Source organism: Lathyrus oleraceus, chromosome 2 (genome assembly GCF_024323335.1).
Source record: "Lathyrus oleraceus cultivar Zhongwan6 chromosome 2, CAAS_Psat_ZW6_1.0, whole genome shotgun sequence".
Classification (NCBI taxonomy): Eukaryota; Viridiplantae; Streptophyta; class Magnoliopsida; order Fabales; family Fabaceae; genus Lathyrus; species Lathyrus oleraceus.
Genome location: NC_066580.1, coordinates 286,124,270 through 286,139,633, shown reverse-complemented (window position 1 = coordinate 286,139,633; position 15,364 = coordinate 286,124,270).

Below are 15,364 nucleotides of genomic sequence, written 5' to 3'. Positions count from 1 at the left end.
TTATGAGATGGAAAAATACTCTAAAAAAATTCAAAATATTTCTTAGATTAAGATACATTTCTCAACCACGCTTTATCTTAAATTAAAATATTAATTGATTCGAAAATATATATATATATATATATATATATATATATATATATATATATATATATATATATATATATATATATATATATATATATATATATATATATATGTAATATTTTAAAATATACATTATGCATCACACTCTAAAAGGTATTTTATATGTTTATTGTTCTGAGTGTTATCTTGGATTTTTCGACCTAAGTATAAATGGCAAATGAAAATAATAAGTGTAACACCTCAAAATTTGCCCTCCTCTCTTGGGACTAGCATAACATATTACATATCATTTTTAGGTCATTAGGCATTGCATATTGCATATCATGTGGTTACATTGTGCAAGTCATCCTCACAAGTCTTGATCAGAAGATGAGGGAGTCAAAGTGCAAGCTAGAGTTTTATTGGACTGGTCATTAATCATTTGAGGATGTGGAAGTTCAAATTAGGGTTTCATGATTCTCAAAGGAGATTGGTCTTCATCTTGTTTGAACTGATACATCATCATCATCATGGTTTGATTTCATCAAGTGTTGAAGCAGATTCCTTGAGATTAGGGTTTTGACCACTGGTCAACCCTAATCAGTTGCATTGGGCCAATCAGGGCATGATCAGGAGATGGGGTCTATGATGGATATGGGGAGCATTATTTGATTATATTGAGATTATTGAGGCTAGGGTTCCATCCTTGAGCCATTTCATCAGGAGATTGGGGTTCAGATTGATCTATGCATTGCCAAATTCATCTATCAGTTGAAAAGTCAATTGTAGTCAACTATACATGATTTAATGGATTGGGAGGTGGAATTGAGTTGGATATACTTCATTCATGTTGGAACAAGTGTTATTTGACATGTCAAAGCTCAAGAATGGAGAAAATAAAGTCAGAACAAAAATTGCCAAAAATAGAAAGTGACTTGTAATGGAAGTTTCCAAAAATGGAAAGTTTTTGACCTCAAAATTACATGTCCAAGAAAGCTTCAAATGAAAATTTGTTCAACATGAAAGTTGTAGATCTTGTTCTCACCTTTCCAAAAAGTCCAAGAACTTGAAAATCCCATGTATGGTTGGCAAGTTATGGTCCATTCAATTTCAAAAATGACCCATAATCAAAGTGGCATAACTTCCACATGGAGTGTCCAAATTGAGTGATCTTTTTATGTGCAAACTCCATTTGACATGTACTTTCATGGTGCATAATTGGAATTCATCAAAAATGGTCAATGCAAAAAGTCAATTTTCAAGTGTACAGTTAAAAATCCAAGGGCAAAATGGTCCAAGTTGAGAAATAATGAGAATTTTGGAATGGGGATTTTTGCAACACCTCACAAATGCAATTTGAAAATGGTTTGAACTGTCATAACATGTTGAGGTTCATTATTTGGTCAAGTCACTTGTGAATTGCATTTGAAAATTATACCGTTTGCCATGACATAGTGAAAATCAAAATTACACAACCTATGACCATGGGACAAGTTGCAACACATCATAACTGATATTTAGAGAATGTGTGAGCTGTCATACAGCTGTCACAGAGCCTTAAGTGAAAAGACATAGTTGCCCTTGCTTAGTAAAATCACATTTTGCTAATTACATGTGCATTTGGCTAATTAGTGATTAAGAGCTTGATTAGTTGGAAGTATATAATCCTAATTGTAACTAACTTTTGATGATAATCACAATTCACAAAATCTCTAACAACTTTTTCCTCCAAATTCTCCAAAATTCTCAAGAACATTCAAGAGCAAAAATCCACAAAACTCCTTCAATTCTTCATCAAATCCGAAAATTCTTTTTGATGCCTCTTCCTTGGATCTTCTTCTTGGACTGTTTCATCGATTCATCACCTAAAACCTCCAAATTCGTGACTGTTCAAGTGTTGGTTAATAAAGGTGATTTGATTTTTCTTGCAATTGGAGTCGTGTTGGATTGATCTAGCTGTTGCATTCTCCTTGCTAAAGCTCATACTCCATCTGTTTCAAGGAATTGCGCTCCAAGAACACGAGATTCATCACTGCCTTCAAATTAAGGTGAGATTTCGAATCTCATGATTTGATGAGTTGTTATAGGCGTTTTATAGAGTGTTCAGCATAGATGATTGTGATGCCTTTAGTTTTTGAAATGGATGATTGTAGAGAGAGATATTTCGATTTGAAGTTATGATGTGAAAACCTAATTGATTCGATCCATGAGATTTAGGAATAATTAGGCAAAATCATGTGTATATTTGGAATCCTCTTGATTAGACCTTTCCAACGGATATCTATTTGTGAATTTTGGTTGAACTTTGATGTTCTTGATGTTCTTGCTGATTCTGGAAAAAACGCGATGAAGATGAAGATTTTCTGGAAATTTTTGTGATTTGATCCATTGTTTTCGCTTGCCACATTCGAATTGTGTTTCCCTCCACACGCAACCAATCACACAGTGCCACTGAATTATTGAAACGCAGAGTTTTGGCATCCTGAGCGCATAATTACTGAAATGCCACTGAATCCATTTTAATTTAATAAAACACTTAATAAATATTTAATAATTCATTTAAACCTTAGAAAATTCATAAAAAAATATTGGCTAGTCCAAAAATTATGAGAATTTTTTTGATAGCTCCCAAATTCCCTCTAGTTGTTTATAGGCATGGTTTTACAAGTTGTGCATGGTGGAAAGTTGACCTGGCCTAGGGATCTTTGACTTGTGTGTATTTTTTACATGTTTTGCCATTTTCAATGTGAAATGCTCATACATTAAAAGAAATTCCTGAAATTTTTTTAGCTCATTCTAGACATGTTGATGGTGATTTACATATAAAGTTTGTGATTTTTGGATACCTGAGGAGTGAGATATGATTTTTTGAATCTAGGTGTGACAATTTGTGTCACACCTAGCTAGGTCAACTTCATGAATATTTTTGCCTGACCTATGATTGTTGGATTGAATTGAAACTTTGCATGAATGATCATTGATATGTCAAGATAACATGTGAATTGTTCTGGATTTTTCTATGGCATTTTCAATTTGATTGATATTTTTCTTCACTGTATGTTCATTGTGCAAGCTTGTATGACACATGTTTGTATATCTTGTGTGAAATGCTCATATGGTTTTGGATGCAGATGAAATTTGGTATGCTGGTTATAGACACATTGTAGGACATCACTGTTTTGGTCCCATTCATTTCTTAATTGATTTCACTGATTTATGAATTTTTGAAGTGAATGCTTGTGTTGATGCCTTGAATTGGCTTGAATAATTGTGTCTGGATTTCTTGATTTTCATTGACCTAGTTCCTTTTGTCCAATTGAGCTGAAAATTGACATGCTATACCCTGAATATGTCCTGTTTAGGTGTGAATTATTTGAGGATTTTTGGAATTATTTTGGTATGCTTTTGATGGAATTCATTCTGTTTGGACATTGGATGTTGCATTTGACCTAGTTTGACTTGTTTTGGTCATGAAATGAATATGGTGAATGATATGAGCATGGGATCAATTGCATTTGCTTTCTATTTGCATTAATTTGGTTTTGGTTGAGAATTGTTTGCTGTTTAGAATTTTTTCTCCCTTTTGGACCCTAGGCTTGGCCTAGTGGTCTAGTTTCTCACATTTGGTTTGACTTTTCAGGTTAAAAGTGCAAAAGGCTTAAGAAGGAAATCAATAAAATTGAATTTGGTTGATGTTGTCCACTAACATGACTTTGTTTTGTAGGTTGTGAAGCTTGGGCTTGAGCTTATAGCTTGCACTTATGTGCATTAACTTGTGTTGCATTGTACATATTAACTGATTAACAATTTGTTGTTTACTGTTTGTCTGTCTGAGTACTGATGATACTTGATTGATTTCAGGTACATTAAGTTGCTTACAGTTCTTTAAGAACTTGCTTGCTGCTGCTTGGTTTTTAAACCACTTGAGGTAGGACTTCTATTCTTCATGTAGTCTGGAAGACCTGGCCTGTTACTTGGCCAGGCAACTGTCTGAAGTCCTCCTTAAGAGGCGATGTTTGTGGTTGTTTACATTTGTGCCAAGCAGGTAAAGACCTCTATGAGGCAATTGGTGGATCAAAGGGATATGCAATCTATCCCCCACTATTCTGTGAGTCGTCCCTCTGCTCACACGGCTGTGTGTTGATGCATTGGGACACAAACCCAAGATCCTGTGCTGTTGCACAATCGAGTCAGAGTCTTTGAGCGTAGAAGGGTCCCTCCATTCTGGACCCACGCTCCTTTGTCTGAAGCTCTCCCTGGTCAGGGATAAGAGCTGTGAAGTCTAATCTTCACTCACCTTTCATCTGCTTCACCTTAGCCTCGTAATGGCAAGGTTAAGAGCGAATACTACCCATGTACAGATGACTTGCTTCGGCAGTCAAACCCATTGTTTGAGCCCTCTTGATTGGCTATAGTGTGTGCTATGTGAATATTTGTTTGACATGTTTACTTGAAATGCTTGAATTGCTTGTATGCTTGTATGCTTGCTTCTTTCCTGGATAGGATTAGCTTGCAGTTGTGCAAGTAGGTAGAAACCTGAACGTAGGGCAATGATGCATGACAACACTAGGCTCGAGTACAGCTCCCTGGTAGTGTGTCTTCCCCTGGTTTCTGGCTAGATTTTCTTTCCCTTGAGGGGGAACTACATCGCCCTGATCCTCGTTCCAGACGAGGTATGTAGGCAGGAGACCGTGCGAGGTCTCTCCGGGCACTTTTTTTCTTTTTTTGTGTGTGTTTGCTTGTTATCTGATTGTGTGTTTGGTTCGGATGCTGACGTAAGTCCATTGATTGGCAGTCGGGCTCCACGTTTGCCGTTTTGTGCGTGTTTTGGTTCGGATGCTGACGTAATACCATCGAGTGGTTGTCGGGCTCCATGTTTGCCACCCTTGTGCGTTTATTTGTTTTGTGTTGTTTGGCGTGCGTAAGCCGAACTACAGTGGCTCTGATTCTCGTTCCAGACGAGATATGTAGGCATAGGATGCGATGCCCTATCGAGCTCCCTTCTCTTAACCCCACCTGCGTTCCCTGTGTGTGTGTGATGTTTTAAGCAACCTTTTCTTTCTTTTAGAGCGTGGATCCCGTCGAGTACGACGGACGTGAGGGGTGCTAATACCTTCCCCTTGCGTAACCGACTCCCTTACCCTTTCTCTTTGGTCGCAAGACCATTTCCTTTCCAGGTTTCTCTGAGTGTTTCCTTTCCCTATTTTGGGATAAATAACGCGCAGTGGCGGCTCTGTTTGTGTTTTTATTTGAGTCCCGCCGGTTGTTTTTTCGCGGATGCGACAGCTGGCGACTCTGCTGGGGACTCTCGGATGTAGACCTGTGCTGGTCCATCTTCCCTAAGCGAGTCTTTCCTAGCGTGCTAGAATAGCTTAGGTTGCTTGTTTTGTGTTATTTATTGCATTTATTATCCTAACCAGTGTATATATTTGCATAAATATTTGCATGCATCATACTATCATGTTGTTGCCGTCCTCTGTGCAGGTGATTCCTCTGTTTGGGGTGGGTGTTCTGAGTGGGGCTAAAACCCAGGCCCGAGTATACACCTAGGATTAGTGTGGTCTCACGTTTCTCATTTGCTAAATCAGCATATTGTTGCAACGTGACATGCCACAAGTCGGACGAGGTTCATCTGATAGTGCTTTCCATTGTGGAATATTCCACTTTGGTTGAGTTACTTCATTTGAGTTGTTGACTCTGGTGACCGATCATTTCCCGGATCTTTGGTTTAGACGATCTTAAGGGAGCTACAATGGCACACCCGAAAGGGCAAACCCATTGAGTATCTCCGCCCGATTGTCGAGACTATTATCCGCTTTAGGACGACCTGATTAGAATTTACCTGTGAGGGGAGGGTGATTCTTTCAAATGCATGTTCAGATGGTGACTATTTGTTCCGTGGATCAGAGTCTTATTTATAAGTCGGATTTATGGTCGTTTATTTCTGAGACGCCGGAGTGCTGTCCGTGGTATTTATCAGTGGGGATCCGTTTATTTCAGGATTCCCCGGGCCGATTCAGATGATTGTGGGTATCTGCTCAGAGATTGTCAGATGATGATGATGATGTATTTGTCTTCCGTTTATTTCGGAACCCTTGAGTTGGATTTGTGGTTACATATTCCCTCAGATGGTTGTGATCAGTTCAGTGGTCCGAGCTGTGATTCAGAGCAACAGATGATCAGATGACTTGGAGGATGGCCCAGTGCATTGCATACATCTGCATCATCCACATTTTGCATTCCTCTGCACCTAAACTACGTCTAGCCATATGGGGAGTATCATTGATTGAGAATCTGGTTGAGAGACATCTTGAATTTCAAAATGTGAATGTCAAAATGTCATCTGTCTCGATGAAACCGGAATCAAAGGACAGAATCTTCCTCGTATGGATAGACGTTGCATTCATGCATATTAACCTGTTTGCTGTTTTGCAGGAATCATTGCTCGCGCTCGTAGAGTTGTACCTTTGCACTCAACCCGTCCTCACAAATACTTCACCAGGCGCAATACACCCAGACTGATGGATTTTCCAAATACTGATATTCTCGAGCTGAAAGAGAAAATGAATGAGCTGATCAACATCATGCAGGGTTTTGCGGTTGGTCAGAAAGCTTTGGCTGACAAAGTTGAAAAGCTCGAGCGGGCTTCAGCTGCTAACAGTGTTGTTAATCTGGATGGTGTCTCCAACCAGGGGCTGGGTGGATCCAGAGACGGTGGAAAAAGAGAGACTGTGGGTAGGGTGAACAACAATGCTGGTGGATTTGGTACTGCTACTGGTGGTGGGCCTGGTCTGGGGCATAATATGAAAGATAGTTTGTTCCCTCCATTCTTCGGGGCTGATGATGATAGAGAGGAAGACCGAGAAGCTGACCAATTCTCCATGCTGAATGAGCCGCTTGGTCAATATGGTGTCCAACCACAAAGCAAAGAGATTCAGTTGCTGGCAGAGAAGGTAAGGGCTCTGGAAAGCCATGCTACTCCGGGGTTTGTCAACATGTCCAACATGGGGCTAGTGGAGGGGATCGTGATCCCACAAAAATTCAAGGCGCCCGCATTTGACAAGTACAATGGGAGTTCTTGCCCAGAGACTCACCTCCAAGCATTCGTCCGCAAGATCTCTGCCTACACGATGGATCAAAAACTGTGGATGTACTTCTTCCAGGACAGTCTGTCTGGAGGATCCTTGGAGTGGTACACCAAGTTGAAATCTGCTGACATCAAGAGCTGGCAGGATCTGGGAGATGCATTCTTTAAGCAGTATCAGTTCAATGCTGACATGGCTCCGAGTCGTACCCAGTTGCAGGGTATGTCTCAAAAGTCAAGTGAGGGGTTTAAAGAGTATGCTCAGAGATGGAGGGAGTTGGCTGCCAGAGTGCAACCTCCGTTGGTGGATCGGGAGATGTCGGATCTCTTCATGGGTACCCTGCAAGGGGTTTTTGCTGAAAGGATGGTTGGTTGTCCGGTAACCAACTTTGCAGACATTGTGGTGGCAGGGGAGAGAATTGAAAGTTGGTTGAAAATGGGGAAGATCCAGGGAGGTAATGCTTCGTCATCAGGATCGAAGAAGCCATTCGGGAACGGTCAGCGCAAGAATGAGGGTGAATCAAGTGCTGTGTATGCCCAGAGAGGACACAGTAGGGATCGTTACTATCAGCACACTGCTGCTGTAACCACCCCTGCTGGTAATCAGTCAGTACGACAACAACGTCAGCCACCTCAACAGAGAGCCGGATACCAGGTGAGAGGAAAAGGGATTGATCGCCATTTTGACAAGCCGCCCGTGACATATGCTGTTTTGTTTAAGAAACTGATGGATCTTGGGTTGGTTCAGCCAAGGGCGATGGTTCCGATGAGATCAGATCAGAGGCCTCCTAACTATGATGAGAACGCCCAGTGTGAATTTCATTCTGGTACACCGGGGCATAATATTGAGGGTTGTAGAGCATTCAAGAATGTTGTCCAGGATCTGGTAGACTCCAAAGCCATTAATTTTGCACCGTCACCAAATGTTAATGCTAATCCCATGCCGGCGCATGGCCAGGCGATGGTGAGTGCGATTGCTGAAGATTCGGATCACGCCTATGCGGTAGGTGAAAGGACTGTCAGTGACTGCGAGTTTGATGGTTGGATAAAACCGTGCGCACCAGGGATGGAAGTCCAGAACTGGAAGGACTAAAAAGATCAACACTGTCACTCGTCCGGAAGAGTAATAATTTCCTGTTTTGATTTTATTTGCATGAAAGCCATACGTGTTGCCCGACACGTAATGGTCCATTGTAAGGGCCACCTCATGTTTCATTTTGCAACATTTCTGCATCATTAATAAATGGATGTTTTTCAGTCAAAAAACGGTGTTCCCTGTTTTTCATTTATTTTTGCAGTTTAAAAAAACAAATAAAAATGGCAATGTTTGTTTTCATTTTTTCCTTTTTGATTTGTCTCGTCCCAAATTCAAAAATAATTCTCTGGATCTCATTGATAACAATTTGGTTACCCCTCATATGACTTCGACAATTCGATCTATCTTGCTGAAGAAGAAGGCGAAGAAGATTGTGATCTGCTGGAATTAGCCAGGTTGTCAAAACAAGAGGAGAAGGTGATTCAGCCGCATGAGCAGCGGATTGAGATTGTGAATCCAAGCACCGCCGAAGTCAGGAAGGAAATAGGAAAATGAGGCCGCTTCAGAGGCGAATCGAGAGCAGAATGGTAGCCTTGTTGAAAGAGCATGTGGATGCCTTCACCTGGTCATGTCAGGATATGCCAGGGTCGGATACCGGTGTCATTGTGCACAAGCTACCGTGGAAAGGAGACTGTCCTCCAAAGAAGTAGAACGCCAATGCTACTTATCAGAGAATCATGGTGACTTTGTTTCATGATATGATTCATCATGAAATTGAATGCTATGACATGATAGCAAGGTCCCAAACAGAAGAGGGGCATCTGGCAGATCTGACCAAGCTGAGTAAACCAGTGGAGATAATTCAAACTAAGGTTGAATTCAGATCAGTGCACTATCAGAGTGCGGTCCGGTAAATTGTTGGGGTTCATTATAAGTGTCAGAGAGGAATCGAGGTTGCTCTTGCTTAAAAAAAAAAAAAAAAAAAAAAGAAATGCCTGAACCGAGAGAAAAAAAGAGAGGTTCGTGGTTTCCTAGGTAGATTAAACTACATGTCATGGTTCACATCTCACCTAACAGCCACGTGTGAACCTATATTCAAGCTGTTGAAAAAAAAAATCAAACGGTCAGGTGAAATAATGATTGCCAAGGGGCATTGAAAAATAAAAGAATAAGTTGCAGGAACCTCTGATTCCGATACCTCCTGTGGAAGGAGCGATTGTTAATCTGGTACTTAACGGCCTTCGAGGGGTCTACGAGGTGTATTGGGTCAGCATGACGAGTCTTGTCGAAAAGAGCATGCAATTTACCTTAGCAAAAAGTTTAGCGACTGTGAAACAATACATTCACTGTTCGAGAAAACTTGATGTACTTTGGCATAGGCTGCTCGCCGACTGAGACAGTATATGCTGGTTCATACCACTTTGTGGATTTCCGAGATGGATCCGATCGAGTATGGGTTTGAGAATCCAGCATTGACCGGACGGGTTGCGAGAAGAGCAAAAGAATGTTGACTGATTTGGTGATGCTATCCGAAAGCAATCAAGGGGTGTATTGTCTGATTACATCGCTCTGCAACCCGTTGAGAATTATCAACCGAGGAAGTTTGAGTTCCCTGATGAGGACATCTCGAGGTGCTCTAATCGAAAGATTGAGAGTGACCGATCCCGGAGGAGGGGCCTGACCCTGAATCCGAACGGATTCTGATGTCTGATGGGGGAGGTTAAGGTGAATAAGCTTTGTTTCCTGGTCAGCATTTGAATGCACCAACGAGGGTGGTTGAGTACGAAGTTGGTATCCTGGGTGCCGAACCTCGATGCGTACGTTTACTGGGGCAACTCCTTTCTCATTGGTATATGGGATGGAAGCGGTCTTACCTGTTGAGGTTCAGATTCCCTCTTTGAGAGTCCTGATGGACGTAAAATTGCAAGAGGCGGAATGGGTAAGGACTCGGTATGAAGAGTTAAGCCTGATTGAGGAAAAAAGGCTAGCAGCTATCTGTCATGGACAGTTATACCAGCAAAGGATGAAACGTGCTTTTGACAAGAAGGTGCGACCTCGGGTATATCACGTAGGTGATATGGTGCTGAAAAGGATCCTTCCTCCTCAAAACGATCGAAGGGGCAAAAGGACGCCGAATTATGAAGGTCCGTTCGTGGTCAAGAAGGTTTTCTCTGGTGGAGCCTTGTTGCTAACTGTCATACGGTGAACTGGACCTTATTGGATTTGTAATCGCAATGTCGCGGTTAGCAAGAGTCGCCACCGACTTTTCTTTTATCCCTTAAGGAAAGGTGGAAAAGAACAGGAAAGACCTTAATTTTAAATTCTTAGGTTCGGGAGGTACTTTATACAAAGGGAAGGTGTTAGGCACCCTTTGTATCCATGGTTATCCATGGGCTCTTAATTGCTCAATCATTTATGTTTTCTAGTTTGAAAAAGGTGGTTGAGAAATGTGTGAAAAATGTTTTGAAAATGAGAATTTAACTTTGTAATGATTCTTGCATGAATGTGTACAAAGTGGTTATCTCGTTTTAATTAAGAAAATAGTTTAGAAAAATATAACTCAGCAATGATCCTAGTGCGGATGTATGCTAAGTGGTGATTTTCCAAAAAGATGTTTGAAAGGTGTGAGGTGTGAAAAGCATTTTTTGTTATGAATGAGCAATTAAGGTTATACCTGTCCGAGGTCTTTCCAGGCGTTTCCTATCCTTATGAGGGTAAAACTGTCCTTACTATTGAGAAGTAAGTAGTTTATCCTTGGGATGTAGAAGGGTCATCGTAGGGTCATCGATTGGTCATTGAAGGCAACAGTTGTGAGGATACCTTAGCATTCGAAGGGACTATCATCATTTAACCGTAGGCTACACCGAAGGGTCATCGAGGGACAACATCGTATTTTTGAAGGCAACATCCGAGGGACTATGATGATTTTACCGAAGGGTCTTTGCTAAGGATATCCCCATATTCGCGGGACATGACCGTAATATTGTAATCGTGGGGTAATAAAGAGAGGTCCGATGTCATTTATTTAAAGTCCATGTTTTAAGTCCATTAGGTAATTATGATGATACCGCATTAAATCGATACATTAAAATCAACATTACATTAAAAATTAATATAGTAAAATTAATTAGGCACTCAATATGAATCTTCACATTAAAGTGAAATAATTTAGAATCCCTCTCCATGAAGGCTTCCCATGCGTAAAGCGGAGTACCTAACCGGCTATTTCTTCGGAAGTATGCTAGCCTTTACACCATGAACACACGGATTAAAGCATAAAAAATACAATTGGAAATTGCATCATAAGATAAATATAGCAGCCAAGAATTTAGGCCAAATAATGCGGAATCATCATTAGGTAAACATGAAATAGGCAGCAGAAAGCAAAGCAGCCCCTGGCCCGGTCGCCTCTGCTTCGCCCAGCGAAGGCTCAGCGAAGGCTCGCTGCGGGCTCGCCTAGCGATGAGCTAGCGAGCGGCCACGGGTTTGAAATTTGAGAACATTATGACCTCAACCTGCAGCATGGCTTATGGCATCTAACATACAATTATAGGGTTCAGTTTCACAATAGGCAAACACATTTAACTTCTCATGCAAGACTTCAAAATGTTTATGAATTCAATTATAATCCACAAATTAAGAACATGAAGTGGTACCATATGCCAAGTGAAAATACAAAACGATATCACATGCCAATTAAAATATTAAAATGATACCACATGCAAAGTACGGACACCAAATGATAATCATATGCCAATTAGTCATATGCCAATTAAGAAGCTAAAGCGAATAATAGTGAGGCTAACCTGTTTGCAAATCAAGTTGTAACCTTGAATTGGCGAGCCGGATTGAGTTGGACGGCGGTAGCTTCGGAATGAATAAACGGCCTTCAGGGTTTCCGCCTTCTGAATTCTTTGGGTCAGCAGGGTTTCTGTGTTTCTCCCTCTGGATGCGTGTTTCCGTCCGTCTTCGTCCGTCTGTGTGTGTGTTTCCGTCCGTCTTCGTCCGTCTGTGTGTGTGTTTCCGTCCGTCTTCGTCCGTCTGTGTGTGTTTGTTTTTCGTGGCAGAAGAGCATGTATTTATAGTAGTGGCAATGGTGACCTAATGGGCTTGAAATGAGGTCCAAAATTTCCAATTTTCGCAAGCTTCGCTAGGCGAAGGAATTACTCGCCTAGCGAGCAAATTAGGTTTGGGCTTTTTCTGGACCTGACGCTTCGCTGGGCGAATGGCATGCTGAGATACTCGCTAGGCGAAGGAGCTGCTCGCCTAGCGAGCAAGCTACTTTGGACCGCCTGCGGATTGGGCCTGTAGTGAGCTGGGCTTTTGTCCGTTTGGCATCAGTGCCTTGCGGAACAAGTCAGAGGGTCTTGGAAAATGCTTTGTAACACCAATGGGCAAATTTTGGGGTATGACAGCTGCCCCTGTTCAATATTCTCGAACCGAGAGAGTAGAATGGCACGTGCCGTTCGTGGTCTGGAGGTGAAAGATTATTGAACACTAGAATGCCCCGAAAATTTGCGCTTGTCTTTCGGTCTTGCCGGAGATGGGCTTAGAGATGCCATCCAAGAAACTTGCTGAGGAGATTTCCAGATTGCGTCGTACGTTAGACGATGTCTGAAGATATGGATGTCATACTGGGTCATACGCTAGACCGTATGATGAGCCATCCATTATGCTGTCGACTTCGCTGGGGAGTCAGAGTATGCTATATGCTGCTGGGGATATGGGATCAGCATGGGTCGTATGTTAGACCGCGTCTGAATACCAAAGTGAGCTGTTCATTAGGCGGATGACTTTGCTGGGGATGAAAGATCAGAATGGATCGTATGCTAGATCGTATCTGAGTTGCAGAATGGGCCGTACGTTAGGCTGAATCTGCTGAAAAGGGAGTAGTCGTGTACCAGACCACCATTCAGAAATGTACCTGTCCGAAGGTATCACCTGAGTAAGGGAGTAGCCATATACCAGACTATCATTCAGGAATGTACCTGTCCGAAGGTAGCACCTGAGAAAGGGAGTAGCCGTATACTAGACTACCATTCAGGAATGTACCTGTCCGAAGGTAGCACCTGAGAAAGGGAGTAGCCGTATACTAGACTACCATTCAGGAATGTACCTGTCCGAAGGTAGCACCTGAGAAAGGGAGTAGCCATATACTAGACTACCATTCAGGAATGTACCTGTCCGAAGGTAGCACCTGAGAAAGGGAGTAGCCATATACTAGACTACCATTCAGGAATGTACCTGTCCGAAGGTAGCACCTGAGAAAGGGAGTAGCCATATACTAGACTACCATTCAGGAATGTACCTGTCCGAAGGTAGCACCTGAGAAAGGGAGTAGCCATATACTAGACTACCATTCAGGAATGTACCTGTCCGAAGGTAGCACCTGAGTAAGATGAAGGTTTAACTTGGTCGTACATTAAACCATACTTGAGTTGTTGAAGATCAGAATGGATCGTACGTTAGATCGTATCTGAGCTAGAGGTCCAAATGGGTCGTACGTTAGACCGTATTGGAGTTGGTTAGGCTGTATCTGATAATATTTGTTGCATTGGCGATAAATGTCCGGGAGTATATCTGGGAGGTGTAATTGAATCCTGAATGTAATTGATACAGATGTCCGTCTGAATGGACCTTTGTGTTGATTGTATCAAGAGGATAATTAACCTGAAAAATGAAGTTAGTTTCATGCAATGTCATGATGCATGATATGTTTTATGCCTGCGAACCTGGTATACAGGTGTATGCATGTATATATAATGAAATGATGTAAAGTGTATGATGCGGAATGAAGTAAATGTGAGCGTTGGATGCAGGTATGTAGTATGAAATGATGTAATGAATGCATTAGGCCTCTGAAACATTCCTCCAGGAGACACTACTGGGGAGATAGATCTCAGTCTGCTGGTCAGAGGCATTGGTGTTGATGGCCCTTCCTTAGCTGGGGATTTGGGTTCTGTCCAACGGGCCTGGCTGGGGATGGAAGAGATGACTTGTCTGTCTGGTGTTGCCGACCTCTTCTGGGGAATAACTGGCGTTGCCGGGGAATCGGATTAGCAACTGACTCCTTGGGGAAGCGTGGTTAGACCTTCTCCACGATCCTGAAGTCGTGTAGTAATTGCTATCGCTATTTTAGGCATGCATTTTTGGTAAACATCGATCATATTCAAGTGCATAAGTCAATTCAAATGAAACCAATGGACGTTTACGCAAACAAAACAGAGAACGTGAAACAAAAGCATCTTTTTGGAAATGAAATTGTATTGATGTTGAAAGAGGGCCTATAAACAGGCAATTTATGTACAAGGAGACGGAAATCCTAGTAAGAGGAAATTGTCAAGAAAAAGAGAAAGCTATGCAGAAAAAGTCCTATTGATTTTGATTCCACTATTGTCATTATGTCTTTAAGTATCTCATCCCCTGCTGTCAGATAGAAGTGATTGGCTTGTTCAGTCCCCGGAACTGGGTTGAAGGGGCAGAGAACGGGACATAGTCATACGCTTTAATCCCTAATTTTTGCCTGGACCGCCTTTTCAGGTTTTCAGTCCACCGGGATACCCTTTTTTGCCCAAGCCGCCTTTTCAGGTTTTCGACTTGCCGGGTATACGTCTTTATATATTTATCCCTAATTTTTGCCCGAACCCTTTTGGTTCGCCGGGATGCCCTTACTTTTGCCTAGGTACGTCGACCTAGCGGGTCTCTTTTATGCGTAGTATTTTTTAACTATGTCCGCGTTCACAGGATGCGGGAAATCTTCGCCATCCATTGTAGCAAGTATCATGGCTCCACCCGAGAATACCTTCTTAACCACAAATGGCCCTTCGTATGTGGGAGTCCACTTGCCTCTGGGGTCACCTTGTGGTAGAATGATACGCTTGATCACCAAGTCGCCTACCTGATATACCTGTCTCTTGACTCTTTTGTTGAATGCTTGGGTCATGCGCTTCTGATATATCTGCCCGTGACAAACAGCCGCAAGTCTCTTCTCGTCAATCAAGTTTATTTGATCGAGTCGAGTCTGAATCCATTCATCTTCGTCTAAGCCCGCCTCTTTCATGATTCTTAGAGAGGGAATCTGGACTTCCACCGGTAAAACGGCTTCCATTCCGTAGACTAAAGAGAAAGGAGTTGCCCCTGTCGAAGTTCGCACGGAGGTACGATAACCATGAAGAGCA